This window comes from Triturus cristatus, chromosome 2_2, assembly GCF_964204655.1.
Source record: "Triturus cristatus chromosome 2_2, aTriCri1.1, whole genome shotgun sequence".
Taxonomy (NCBI): domain Eukaryota; kingdom Metazoa; phylum Chordata; class Amphibia; order Caudata; family Salamandridae; genus Triturus; species Triturus cristatus.
Window position 1 is genome coordinate 1,028,383,238 of NC_140582.1, and position 13,703 is coordinate 1,028,396,940.

The following is a 13,703-nucleotide window of genomic DNA, read 5'->3' on the forward strand; positions in this document are numbered from 1 at the left end:
CCCGTCGCACAGCCACCCTGGAGGAATCCCTGCTGGGAGCTACCCCTCAGTGTTTGCGATGGAAGGGCTTGCCCCTCTGTGATGTCCGGGTTGTCCTCAGTGATGACATTACAGAAGGGGGCGTGCCCTTCCAACACCAATACGGAGAGGAAGCTCACAGCAGCCATGACGCCTGCATCAGACCCACATGGTGGCCGTCGCCATCCGCCCCAACCCACAGAGCAGCCCCATGCAGCACTCCACCCCAGACCCCTCCCGGATCCCTGAGGGCTCTGGGGCAATCTCAGCCGGCCCTAATGGACCCTACCACAAGCTCCCAGAGTCGGTGCTCAGGTCACAGCGGTTTCTGGGGGTTTCTATTTATTAAATCCGGGGCCTCGAGCCCCATGCAACATGTCGCCCCAGAGCCCTCCCGGGGCTCTGAGGGCTGCCCAGCACAACGAACCCTACCTCTCATCCCCAGAGGCCCGCAATTGGGAAAGCGGACTCTGGGGGTTTCTATTTTTTTATAAATACAAGGGCCGCGAGCCCCACACCACGGCCACAACTCACCCCAGAGCCCTCCCGGATCTCCGAGGGCTCTGGGGTCTACCCAAAACCCCCGTACCCTGCCTCACACTCCCAGAGGCCCGCAATTTGGAAAGCGGTCTCTGGGGCCTTTATTTATTTTTTTTAAACTGGGCCTCGAGCTCCATGCCCCCCATCGCCCCAGAGCCCTCCCGGATCGCAGAGGGCTCTAGGGACCCCGTTGTAACTTTGGACCTTGTTCCACCCTTGGACATACCACCCCTACGTACCACAACCAGGGACCAGAGCCTCTTAGACTTTTGGCCCTTAAGCATAAGCCTCCAAACAGTATCCGAAAGCATACACAGCGGGTGCCAGAGGTAGATCACCAGCAACATAGCCCATGGGTGACTACCCAAACCATGTTTTTATTGTTAATTTATTATGTTTATTTTGCGGGCTCCGGGATCCTTAAAGCAGTAGTGAGCCACATAAAATGTTTCTAGACCATGTAAAAGTATTAAGGCTCTAGCCCTGTGCATACTGAAAGCCATTAGTGCCATTCACTTTTTAAATGCAGGCCTACAATGCTCTACAGTATAATTAAAACGCTAGGACTGGTGTCCTGGAGCCACCCCCTCAGAACTATCCACAGTATTCACATTACATTCAGTTCCCCTAGCGCTGAGCTCTATTTAAAATCTTAAAATTACAAACCCATTTCAACTCAAACACCGCCATCATTATTCATATTAATCAGCATACCACACCATCATTAAACATTAATTAAGCCATCATCGATACAATACTACATTGCGCTAGCACCATCTTAAAACTACAGCATTGCTCACCTTAAATACATGTCCCTTGCGCATTGCGCCATTTAAAAACTTAAAATTACAGCCACATTTCACCTCAAGGCCTCCACCAGTAAACACATTAAAAGCAAACCCCCATTGTATTAAGTAACATTTAAAACTACAACATTATTCCAACCCAATGCCTCTAAAAATATTCACATTAAGCAGAAACCCACAATGCTTTAAACATTCATTAAAAACATCAAAGATACAAGCCTACATAGCACTAAGCCCCTTTTAAAACGCCATTAGAGCACAGCATGCAGCATCAATCTGTGAGAAGTGTATCTGCTCCATTCTTCCCTTTTAGGTTCCTGCGGTAGGCCTGTGCAGCAAACAATCCACATGGGTTTTTGAATGTCTGTTTCTGCTGGGCCCCAAAGTATGCTTTTTATACTGGTCCTAGCATGCTAATTAGAAGCCCCCACATTTTATGGAGGGGAGGGTTTAGAAACGGGTAGTGTGGGGTCATTGGTGGGAACATTTTCTGACCATTGCCTTGTTTGTTAGATGCACCCTTATCATTTGCCAGCAGCCCTGTTTTGGGAAGAACTGTGTAATCCCCTGTGCTTAGGGATCATTCTCAACACAGGGCCTCTGCCATGTCTTGTCACTGTATAAAGGGGGAAGGTGTTAAAGCTGCTTGAACCCTTCTTGTGGGAAGGCTGGCTCTGGCTGATGTATGGGGACATGATGGACAATCAATACCCTGCATGCCCTGGGTGACGCTTTAATAACACGCAATGTGCTATACCTATTGAGTCTTGTGGGAAGTTTGGGACTGGCTGATGTTTAGTTTTTTTGACTCTTGGCAGCCTTGTTCTGCGTGGGAATCTTTGAAGCAGTTTCCAGGTTTTTAGTTTTTTTGACTTCCCAGCATAGGCCTATGTGTAAAGGGATTTGTGATTTATAACATGACAGGTGCTACCCCGATTCAGGTTCTCATGGGAAGCATTAGCTCTACATTTGGCTTGGTTTTTTTCACTTCTCACCATCCTTCTGGGGACTGTGGTTTGTTATTTTATAACAGGCCTTGTATCATCCTATTTTTGGAGAATTGTCCTGGGAAGTTTGGGACTGTCCCCCTTAGTTTTTCCCTTCTCAGCCTTGCTCTGCTCACGGCTGTTGTCACTTTATCAATTTGACACGTACATGCCAGGGCCCTGCCAGGGAAACTGTCCTTTTGTCCTTGTGCTTTTATCTTGCTACTTGTGATCCTTACAAGGGCTTCCCCCTCTAACACTAACATTTACAGCTGCAGCACCCCTTTTGAGATCCGTAGTGGATAGTTTTCTGCCATCAGCTTTGGCTGGGCCGCATTTCAAATTGCCCCAGCTGCTTCTAAAGAAATACACTTTTAAAAAACACGTCTGTGCTGCAAGCCTGTGTGTTAAACATCCAAGATGACCGTGGGGGCTGGGGAACTTTAAGGATGCCTGCTTATTCACAGCTCCGCTTGCTCAGGCACCATCTGTCACAGCTCTGAAGTCACCGTTTTAAACATACCCAGTCATTTACCTCTTACATGAAGACACTTTTCGCGCACGCATTTAGGGACACATTGGTTTCCTTACATAACCCTAAATGCTCTGCTAACCTAACATAGGCTTCAACACATTCTCACACTCTGACATGCCCCTGCCCCAGGCCAGTTCCTGGTAGGGCTGTCACACATGCATCATGTTCCCAATATTTCCTGCACCGTTTTTAAGGACACAAACTGTCACTTTTAGTTTGAGTAAAGGTGTCCTGGTTTACTACTCTACTTTATCCAATGAGCTGCCATATTTGTGGCCTCAAAGTTCTGCACTGTGTACTGCCGCCCCCACAGCTTACATATTATAGATTCAAAGAGCTGGAGAAATGGGGCGAAGTTGAGATCTCCATTGAGACTTTGAGATTCCACCAGAGTACCGTTCAAACTTTAACCTACACATAACTATGTGGAGCACAATCAAAATGTTCGGTAAGTGTGACCCTAAATCATCAAAGATTGGAACTCGTTCCAAACGTACTCCATGGAGTTCAGGATTAAGCCTTGGTGTTAAGCATGTGTTTAAAACCATATACTTAGTCTTGCTGATCTTGACCTCAAAGCCCCACTGTTTGTAGAAGCACCAAACTGAACCAAGAGCTTTAGGAGACCCATCGGAGATTTGGAAATCAGGAGGGCATCATCCACAAACAGTAGGACTGGGATGATCCTAACATCAGCAAGGCTCTATGCGTCATTCTCAAAATTATCTAAATACGCAACAAACCATTAATAGCAAAAATAAGCTTAGGGCGAGAACACATCCCTGTCAGACTCCCCAATTTAACAAGGATAGCGTCTATAAGTTTGTCCTGAGACCCCCAGTAAACCTGTGCAAAATTACCTGTGTAGCCTAATCAGAACATCCAAGAGTTTCTTGGACATCCATTTCCTCCAGCACCTTCCAGAGGTCACAGGAGGTTAAAGTATGCCGCATATAGGCAACTGCCCTCAATACATTAAGTGGAGTCGGAACACTTGATCAATTGTACTTATTGCTTCCCTAAAGCCAGCTTCTAATGGTATCAAAATGGCAACATCCTTGAACCAATTGCGCAACACACCCAGGATGACCCTACTGAAGATTTTTTGTGTGCTGTCAATAAGGCTGATGGCAACGTCACAAAAAAGAGACCAGGGAATGAGCATTCTCTGACTCCCCTTTCAAAGTATTAATCACAAAAGAGAGAAGGACTATAAAAATAAAACAGGGTAAGGGATACTAACCTAGATTGTGATAAGATGTTCCTGTCCCCTATTATATGTCTAAGGTATATCTAAGACGAGGGAAAATAATGAGAGAAGGAAAATTCAAGAATTACTTAATACTTCCCTCACCCACTATGCAATGGCATGCTTCATCATAGGGCCGCTGCAGACGTTCAGGTGCAGACCAACACACTGGATGGAGCGCTGTTTTTTTAGGGTTTAAGGAAAAGGTGGAAAAATTAAACAGAAAAGTATAAGTGATAGGGAAAGCTTTTCCCTTACGAAGGGATCTCCGGTGCAGAAAAGGAAAAAGGAAAACAGTCTAAGGAGATACCTAGTGATGACCTTTTATTCTTGGTTCACCTTGACTGGATTAAAAATAAATTAGGGATTTTTAGGAGGGGTAACTGCCCCTAAATCCCGACTGCAAGTACCAACATGTTTCGGCCTCTTCAGTTGTCCTCCTTGGCTCAATGCGATCTTCAGGGTGTGGATCCCTTGATGTTTAAGGTCACAACCTGTGTTGCGGGTTCTGTGGCACTCTGGTCTAAAATGTCTTATTTTCCAATGAACCTCCTACTATGTATGGAGGGAAAGCTTTTTCTGTGGGGAAAAATAACACATAATAATTCTGTGTCAGTCACTTTTTGACTACTTTCATTCAAGTAGTTTCTCTTCACCCTCTTTAGTAAACATCTATGTTGTGCTTGATTTTGTTGTTTCTCTACTTATACCTCTAGTCTTTTAAAAAACATATGTATGTTGCTTAAAATCACACTGACAACCGTGAAGTGGTGTGTTGCTAACAACTCCTTTGTTGTGCGTTGATACATTCCCTCTTTTACCCCTTTAGTACAAAAACAAGAGAAACCGTGCGCTGAAAGCTTAGTAAGTAAAAACCCATGTCTTACCAGAGTTTACAAGAACTTCTCTAAACCTGGGACCACCGGAGGAACGCTGTCTTGTTGTCAAACTCTGTATACAAAGATACAAGGAAACGTGAAATTATCCAACATCGAAAAGTACTCTTACTAGCAAAAAAAGTGATATACCTCGCTTGCCCCTAGATCTTCTTGTGAACAAGAGTCCATTGCTCGTAAGTCAAAAGCTTCTGCTTAATTCAACGCGAGTCCCAGCGACGAGGGTCCCAACCAGAACGTCCTCTTTTTACGCTGCTAAAAATACACACTAGACCAACAGGGATACTCTCCTCAATTCCTCGGGGGACCGGCTATCTACATGGTAAATAACCCGGACCTCCATTTGCTGTAATCACCCCGCTTACTTATTCAAAGACCGGCGTTCGTCCTATGCCCCCAATCGGGTCCTCCGACGATGCTGTACTCTTGTTCTGGCATCTTATTAGTGTTCCTGCTGCCGTCACATGATCCAGTCTAGATCCGGTCCGGGAACAACTAGAGTGATACCAGTGCAGAGCTATGTCTGTTATTTTTGGCGGCCATCTTAGAATTACCGCCCTCTGAAAGTTCCCTTTCTAGATAATACCAAGGGAAAAAAATGCCAAAAGCAGGTGTTGGTCTGAACCTGGACGTCTGCAGCGGCCCTATGTGGAAGCATGACACTTCATAGTGGGTGAGGACAGTATTAGGAAATTCTTAAATTTTCCTTCTCTCATTATTTTCTCTCGTCTTAGATATACCTTAGAGATATAATATGGGACAGGAACCTCTTATCACTGACCCTGTTTTATAGTCCTTCTCTCTTTTGTGAGTCTCAATAAAGCTTATAGGCCTGTAGGTAGAGGGGAGGAACTTGGAACCCTTTTTAAAAGTCATAATAATCTCTGCCCCTGCCCAGGTAGGTGGCATTGGTGCACCTTTCAAGACTGCGTGAAAGTACAAAACTAAATATGGGGACCACATTTCCTTTTTAGCCCTGAATAAATCCCCTGGCACTCTATCCAAACCTGGGGCTTTATTTGGGATGAGCCAATCTAGGGCAGTCCTAACCTTGGAATTTGTAATAAGGTTATTGGTATAATCGGAGAGATCGAGTTGAAGATGAACTGGCCCAACGTCCACCGGACCACAGACGATTATGGAGCTCTCAAGAACATCAATGGCGGGAGAATAAAGCTCATAAAAATGGGAGACCCAATCTGTTGCCATAATATTATTTCTCCAGGGGAAAGATTTCTCCAAACCTCCATTGGCTAAACTGTACCAAAAGGAGTGGTGGTCATTTTTCTTGATGGCATGAAGCATGGATGCCCACTTATCATAGACCCAGTCTCTTAGCTCCAGCTACGGTAGCTTTGTATCCCTTACTGGCTTCTAATATCAATTACCTTTCCTGTCCCTGAGTAGCTGTGGATACTGAATGTCTGGCTACACTACATGTCTTGCTGCGACGAGAAAAAACACACATTAACCATTTTGGATCAGAGTCTAATGTCCAGAAATATATAATCAATTTGACTTGTATGATTTAGGAGGTGAAATTTGTGCATCCCTTCTTTTTCGGAGGGGCTCTTCCATTACAATCACGAATGCCATGATTTAAGGTAAGTGCATTTAACTGAATTCCAACTTCCGGAACACCTTCCAACAGGGTAGAGACTCAGCTGGAGGATTGACCAAACCTGCCTGGTCTTCATCGCATGCAAAATCCTCCTCGTGTTAACATTCAAAGGCTCAAATAACGTATGAAGGTCACCAGCAATGATTTTATAAGCATCTGGGGAAAGGGCTAACAGGTGAGTATTCAGTGTATCAATTATAGGTCACACTGATCCACTAACCTCTGGCCTTCGATATACGCTATAGACATAATATTTCTCTTTACCAGAGAATTGCAGAGTAACACCTAAAATAGCGGGCAAACCCACCTTGACTATAACAACGGTAGGGTCTTTTTCACCCAGGTAGTCAGCCCATCATAAGGACAACCCTTCCCCAAAGAAGTGGCAGCCTTAGAAAAACTATTGTAACCAGAGCAAAACAATGGAGAAGACCAAGTTTCCTGGAAAAGACATAAAATATTTTGCAACGAATTTGCACCATTCAATATGTTTGAGTTTAGAAGCATGCCCTGCAACATTCCAAGAAATAAGTTTCGTAGACGACAGAAGTAAGTATTTTGCAATAGGAGAACAAGAATGGATTGAGCTTACTACCACAGTGCTACTAATAACAGAAACCAGCTCAGTAAAGTCACACTCCTGAAGCTCAAGCTCAGCTATGCTGAAATCCGTAGTGTCCTCATCAAGCCCCGGTGGTAATGCATCTACAACGGGGGAGAAAAGAAGGGTTGTGCTTACTACCACAGAATTGCAGATCACAGAAACTGTGTACATAGGATCCTGCCTCTATCAAGCTCTACTACATTGTGGTCCATGGTGTCCACAGTAAAGTTGGGCATCAATCAACAGTCAACAAATCAGACAGGGGCGGAAGCGATTAGAGATGGTAACAGCAAGAACATACAACTCAACAGGTCTGGACAACACAGGCCTTCACCCCGTCCCTGGTTGTAAGTGCTGATAGAAGTAACCTAATGGAACAATATTGATTGCGCCTCCCAGCGAGTTCTTGATAGCATGAGATTGTATCAGGTTTTGGGGCTAGACTGGCATATTTACAGTTAATAATGCAGTCCCCTTTGAGTTGGTTTCTATGCAGGACCAACCCTCCTAACAAACAGAATGTCATTGAACTAATTCAGTTTAAAATCCGAATCCCCTGCACTAGAGGTGCCAGCAAGAAGGGCCCCTCATTGTTCACAGGAGAGGGCTGGACATCTGTCGGATGAGGCTCCAAGCGGCATGGTATGACTGGGAGTGGATGCAGTACTCAGGATGATGACCTAACTGTGTTATTTGCGGATTTCTGCACAGAACTCGGCTGGGTAAAAAAACTTGGTCTGAGACCGAGAGAACTGAGCAATGATGTCCTGCAAGTTCTGTAACTGGATCATTAAAGGGGAAATACAGTCAGTCACTGTAGATTTCATATGGTACAGCAACCCAGTCCAATCTGGGGAAACAACTGCACCAGCAGCACCAGGGGTTAAGATCACTGTTGAAGAAATTGGAACATACTGTATAATAATAGACTCAGATGGCTTGAAAGAAACCCCTTGTGCCCCGACTCATCGATCAGAAGCACCCTGCTTGGTGTTGCACTTCCTTTTGGCTCAGGACCCGCTGGTGGGTAAGCTGTTTTAGAATTCGTCGATATAACAGACCCATGTGCTGGTGCTTGATCAACAGGTGTATTAGACTGTTGGTCGTGTAGCACACACCCCAAGCAACCCTCCAAATCCACTGCCAAATGAGGGTCCAGTTAATCCACAAAAGGATAAAATAGAATCAAGTGTTGTAACAGTTCCTCCAGCTTGCTTGGCATTGATGTCCACCTGCTCACGGTTCCCAGGGAGCTTATGCTGTGCCATGGCGCTGCAATAGAACACAAGATCACCACATGCAGTAAGGCTTTAAAGCTCCACAGTCTTCACTGCACAACGGGACTCGCCATACAACTGGGGTTCAGCAATATGCAAAACCAAAGGGGGCGCTCCGCCCAGGCTCCTCCTGTCACTGATGGGCGCAGGATGGGTCTGCCCTTGGCCCGAGCTTTGCCCGGTCGCAGCTTGTGCATGTTTCCCATAGTGCGGGGTTGTCAGGGTGCTTTTCTGGCTGTTGTTGGCAGATGGCCATGTCCTCTTTCCAGATGACTCTGCAACCACGCCTCCTGGCGCTTGCTGGTAGGGGAGGAGGAGTCCCATTGAATCTGCCAAATGGGTAGGGGCCTGAGAGCCCTTTACTGGCAGCAAATCATTATTAATTAATTATTAATGTTGTAATTTAACTTCACCTGTGTGTATTTGTACTGCCTGCCTCCGACTTATTGGTAGTGTATGCAGCAGCTAAGACCGTCCGGTATCCTAAATTAATACCTTTGCCAGAATGCAAAGCTAGCAAGCTAAACAAAAAAAGAAAAAGAGCGCAAAAGAATCCTGCATGGCTGATTCACCATCCCTTCTGCCTACCCCTCATGGTTTTAAGGGCAGGCCTGAGTGACAGCACGGAAGCAAACAATTCTCTTCACCCTGACGTCCCATTGCAGAACTTAAGGCTACTTGGCTAAGCTAATGTTCATGTCTGTTTAAAAATTTTTGCACAGCAATCTTCAATGAATTTCATTGTTTCTAATGCTTTTAGAAAGAGTTGAACAATGTTATATTTTTTTAATTTCTATACTGCTTCATAGCCCTGACATATCGCTGAAGCACATGAGTGGACTGGTAATGCCCAGGTTACTTAGACGTAATCTTCATTACTACGGGTATAGTCTTTCTCTCCACAGTAAAAACAGTGAGTTTTAGCTCCCTCACATAACCCTCCAGGCAAATTAGCACTCTAGCCTCCCCCAACCCTCCATAACATGGCCGACCTCCTTCACCCTGACCTACATTAAGAGGAGGCATGGCCAACCCCACTTCCTGTTCCTCTACCGGCCTCAGTACCAAAAACATTAAGCCGATATCAAAACAGGGAAGGGAGGGATGGGAACCCATGTGGCCAGGAAGACTGCACTCAGAGTAATGAAGATTACCGGTAAGTAACCAGGGCATTACGTCCTCACAAGTCTATCTCCCCACAGTAAGAACGTAGTGAGCATTTGCCAAAGCAAATTTATGATCACCAGAATGAAAATGCAAGGTGCAAATGCAGTTTATTCCAAACAACCAACAGAGAAAAATACAGTTCCATAACATGTGAGCAACAATCAACAGTCAATACCAGCCTGCTGAACAGCCGCAGCTGAGCATCCCAACACCCCCGATAGTGGTCCACGAACATGTGAGGAGAAGCCCATTTAGCGGTCTTACAACTGTCTTTTATCGAAACCCCTTTGAAAGAAGCACAGTAGACCTCCCGTGTATCCTGGAAGATGCATCTGACCCTGAAACTCATACGCTAAAACGATAGTCTGTTTAATCCACTCACTCAAAGTGGAAAAAGACTATTTATGACTGGACCTTACCGGGCCAAAAGTAACAAGCTATCACATTTGCAAAAATCCAAGGTTCTCTCTTGATATACCAACACCACCCTATGTACATCCAACAGATGGAGACCTGTGTCCAGCCAATGCGCCGGAAGGGATTTTGGGCAAAAACTTTTGATCAGACCGCAGGATAATGCAGTCAGACAAATCCACCAAGGTAGAGTCCAGCCCCTTAGTGACAAACCATCTAGAAAATGACCCCCAATGTCTGGAATAATACCGTAGAGTCGCTGGATGCCTCGAGCTCTGAATCACGTCAACCACCTCTGCTGAGCAGCCCCTAGACAAGAGTCACCCTCCTAATATTCAGGCCTAAAGATGGAGCTGCTTCAGAATGTGAAGTTGGCCTGGTATATGCTGTCCACTATTTATACTGGGCACCTTGTACCAGTTCAAACAACCCCTTATGGTGCATAGGTTAAAGACAACCTTTATGGAAAGCTATCCTAGTGGTAGCTATGGAGAGCAGCCTTCAGGCTAAGTCTTGAAAGAATGTAAAGCAGCTTGTTTTACCAGTCTATAATCTCTTGAATGATCAAATGAAAGGACAACCACACCAGGTATATATTTAAAATATATGTATTTAAAATAAAACACACCCCTCTAGTTTCTTTATGAGACTGGAGTTCGAAGTACTTAAGTTACAAGATAGCAATCGACAGTAATAGCACAAATACACGTTTGGGGTCCTAGGGGCGTTCCAAACCACATACCAATAAAGTGGTATAAGAACCATGCCTGAACTAGACACAAGGCCTAGAGCCTGTAGAATCGCTGGGACCCCAAGGAACCACCCAAGGTAGTGACACAGGGGACCCACGGGGGCCGTGTGTGAACACAGCCGCGGGTTCCCGTTAGCTTCTATGAGCAATGTCGCAGTTGGAAATTTAAAGATTAGGGACACTTAGAATTGAGTCAGGACCAAACCCTTTTGGACTTAGCAAGTTCTAGGGCTAGCACCCATGGGAGCACCGGACTACTCGTGTTACCTCACCCAGGGAAGCCGGTTGCATAGGTGTCTTTTGGTGTCTGGTCGCGTTCTCCATTTCAATGGAAGCTGGCGAACAAGTGCTGCTGCCGTGAAGACGAGAAGTGTCCGAAGAGATCCAAGCCTGGATCTAGGATGGAAGGAACCTGAAAGCAGAGGGGGAGAGAGTCTGGGTCACTAGCTAGTGACCAGGGGCAGGATGGACCAATGCCCACAGATGTCGGGTGCTTCAGGTGAAGTGACAGGTGTCTTGACTCTTCAGCAACGAGATCCAGGAGGCACCGATGATGACCAGGAGCTGGATTCAAGCTGTCCCACAAAATCTGTTGAGTGCTGCGGTGTCAGCGACCAGATTTGACCCAACAAGCCTTGACAATGGCAAGTCACTTGGAATCAGAGAAAGGTTGGCGGCGCAGACCAGCAAGGTCTGGAGGACTCACCCAGCGAGGGTAAGTCGGGGAACATCTGGAGCAAACAGGAAAGCCCAATCCGAGGAGGAGTTGCCTTCGTGGGGACCTACTAGCCAACGGGCTAGCGATCGCGAAGGAGCCTCGAGCGGTCGCACTGGAAACTGGCCCACGGGTCACTCGTGGAGTGGAGGCCAGAAATCTTCAGTGCAGGAGTTGCTCAAGGCTGGGGCTACTCTGAGCCAAAAGCACAACTTTGAGGAAGACCAGGAAGATGATGTTGCTGCAAAACTTCACGGGGTCCAGGGGTCAAGGTTCCACATCACCCACAATAGCCACGGGCCTCAGCATTGCTGTCGACTCAGGGTAGCCTCGGGGAAAACTGGAAATCCACTTCTTGTGATGGAAAGACTAGAGTGTTCGGCGGGAGCTTCAGTGATGCAGACCGGTAAGTTGCTTCTTGGGTGCCTGCCAAGCAGGGGAGTAACACCTTGAACCCAAGGGAGATTTCTGCAGTCTTCCAAGCAAAGTAGAACGTCGAAGGTCCAGGATATATATTACAGAGTTTTGTCCAGGGTAATCTAAAGTTGCAAGGACTGGGTTCCCATACTTATGCAAAGTTTGGGGGTTGGACATACTCTAGGGATCCACCTATGGGAGGGTTTGGAAAGAGGGGTGGTTACACTCATTTCCTTTGTCCAGTTTCGCACCAGAGCAGGGGCAGGTAGCCCCTGCAACCGGTTTGAACTGGACTATGCACAGGGACACCAAGTGTGCCCCCAGTGCAGGACTTCAAAGCACCAGAGAGTGCTCCCGCCCAGCCCCAATACACATCTGTCTGCCTGGGGAGGTGGTACACCTCACTGGGACAGGGAACCTATTGTCCAGGCCTCCCCTGCCGGAGTTTCGATCAGCAACAGGAGGCCAGACCCGTGTCTGTGGCAGAGACATCCATTTTGTGATGCCAGGGCTGTAGAAAGCCCTACCGGGTTGGACCAGTATGAACATGTCTCTCCCTCTAGAAGGGTGGAATGCTACCCCCGCTGCCAGAACTGGTGGGGTGGGTTGTATTCCAAAGCATTTGACCCCAAACACGACATGTTTCCGTGCAGCCATCCCAAAGATAGCATTTACCGGGAGGTTATAATGCACTTAAGAGTATATGGTCAGGCTGCACGACAAACAGCATCAGAGGAGGTACTCCAAACGCTGCAGAGGGGCTCTGCTCATGCAGGGGCACCCTCTCACATAAAAAACAAGCACTCTGCCTTCAGGATTGTTAAAGCCTGCCATAGGAGTGACTTATAGGTTTTATATGTGTGTGTACAATGGCAGTGATATATGTAGCCTATACCACAGTAAGGGGTGCAAGCACCACCTTACCCAGGCTGCAGTAGCAGACCTGTGGTGCCATTTTGGAGTGCTTCCCAGGGGTGGCATAATACATGCTTCAGCCCTGGTAGGCCTCTGAGGTACCTTTGCCCTAGGTACATAGTATACCATATACTAGGGGCTTATAAGGCACTCCAGAATCCAATTAGAAATGTACCTAATGTACATGAAAACCATTTTAGAGAGGAAGCAGCTAGGCTGGGGTCCTGATTAGCAGGGCCACAGCCAGACTAAGGTCAGAAAACAGTGAAACACCAGCAAAAATTGGGGGTACCCATGTGAAGGAGATTCTACTCTCCTACACAGAACACCTGCCAGTAGTGGCGAAACCTCTATGGCTGGGTATCATTCAACACTCCTGAACAGCAAGTTCCCGTGCTACGGGCGCCGGACCTAGCCTGGCACCACCAACAGTACAAAAACCTTCTCCAGGCGTATTTCGCACAATACACTGGCAATCAATGGAATCGGGGAGAAATGCATAAAGCAGGTCTGCTGGCCACCTAAATGACATCTCATCTATCTGCACACCATTGGACAAGGAGCAATCGTGCAAAAGCAGGGCAAAAGAGCATTATCCTTGTCAGCAAATAAGTCCACTTTCGGACACCAAACCTCTTCTGCAACGGATAGAACACCTAGGTCGACAAAGATCAAATTAATGGGAGGAAAAACCCTGCTCATGTGGTCTGCTGCACAACTCCCGCTCCCTGGGAGGTCCAAAGCCCTTAGAGACAACACATTGCACTCCGCCCATGGCAGAATTTCCTGAGC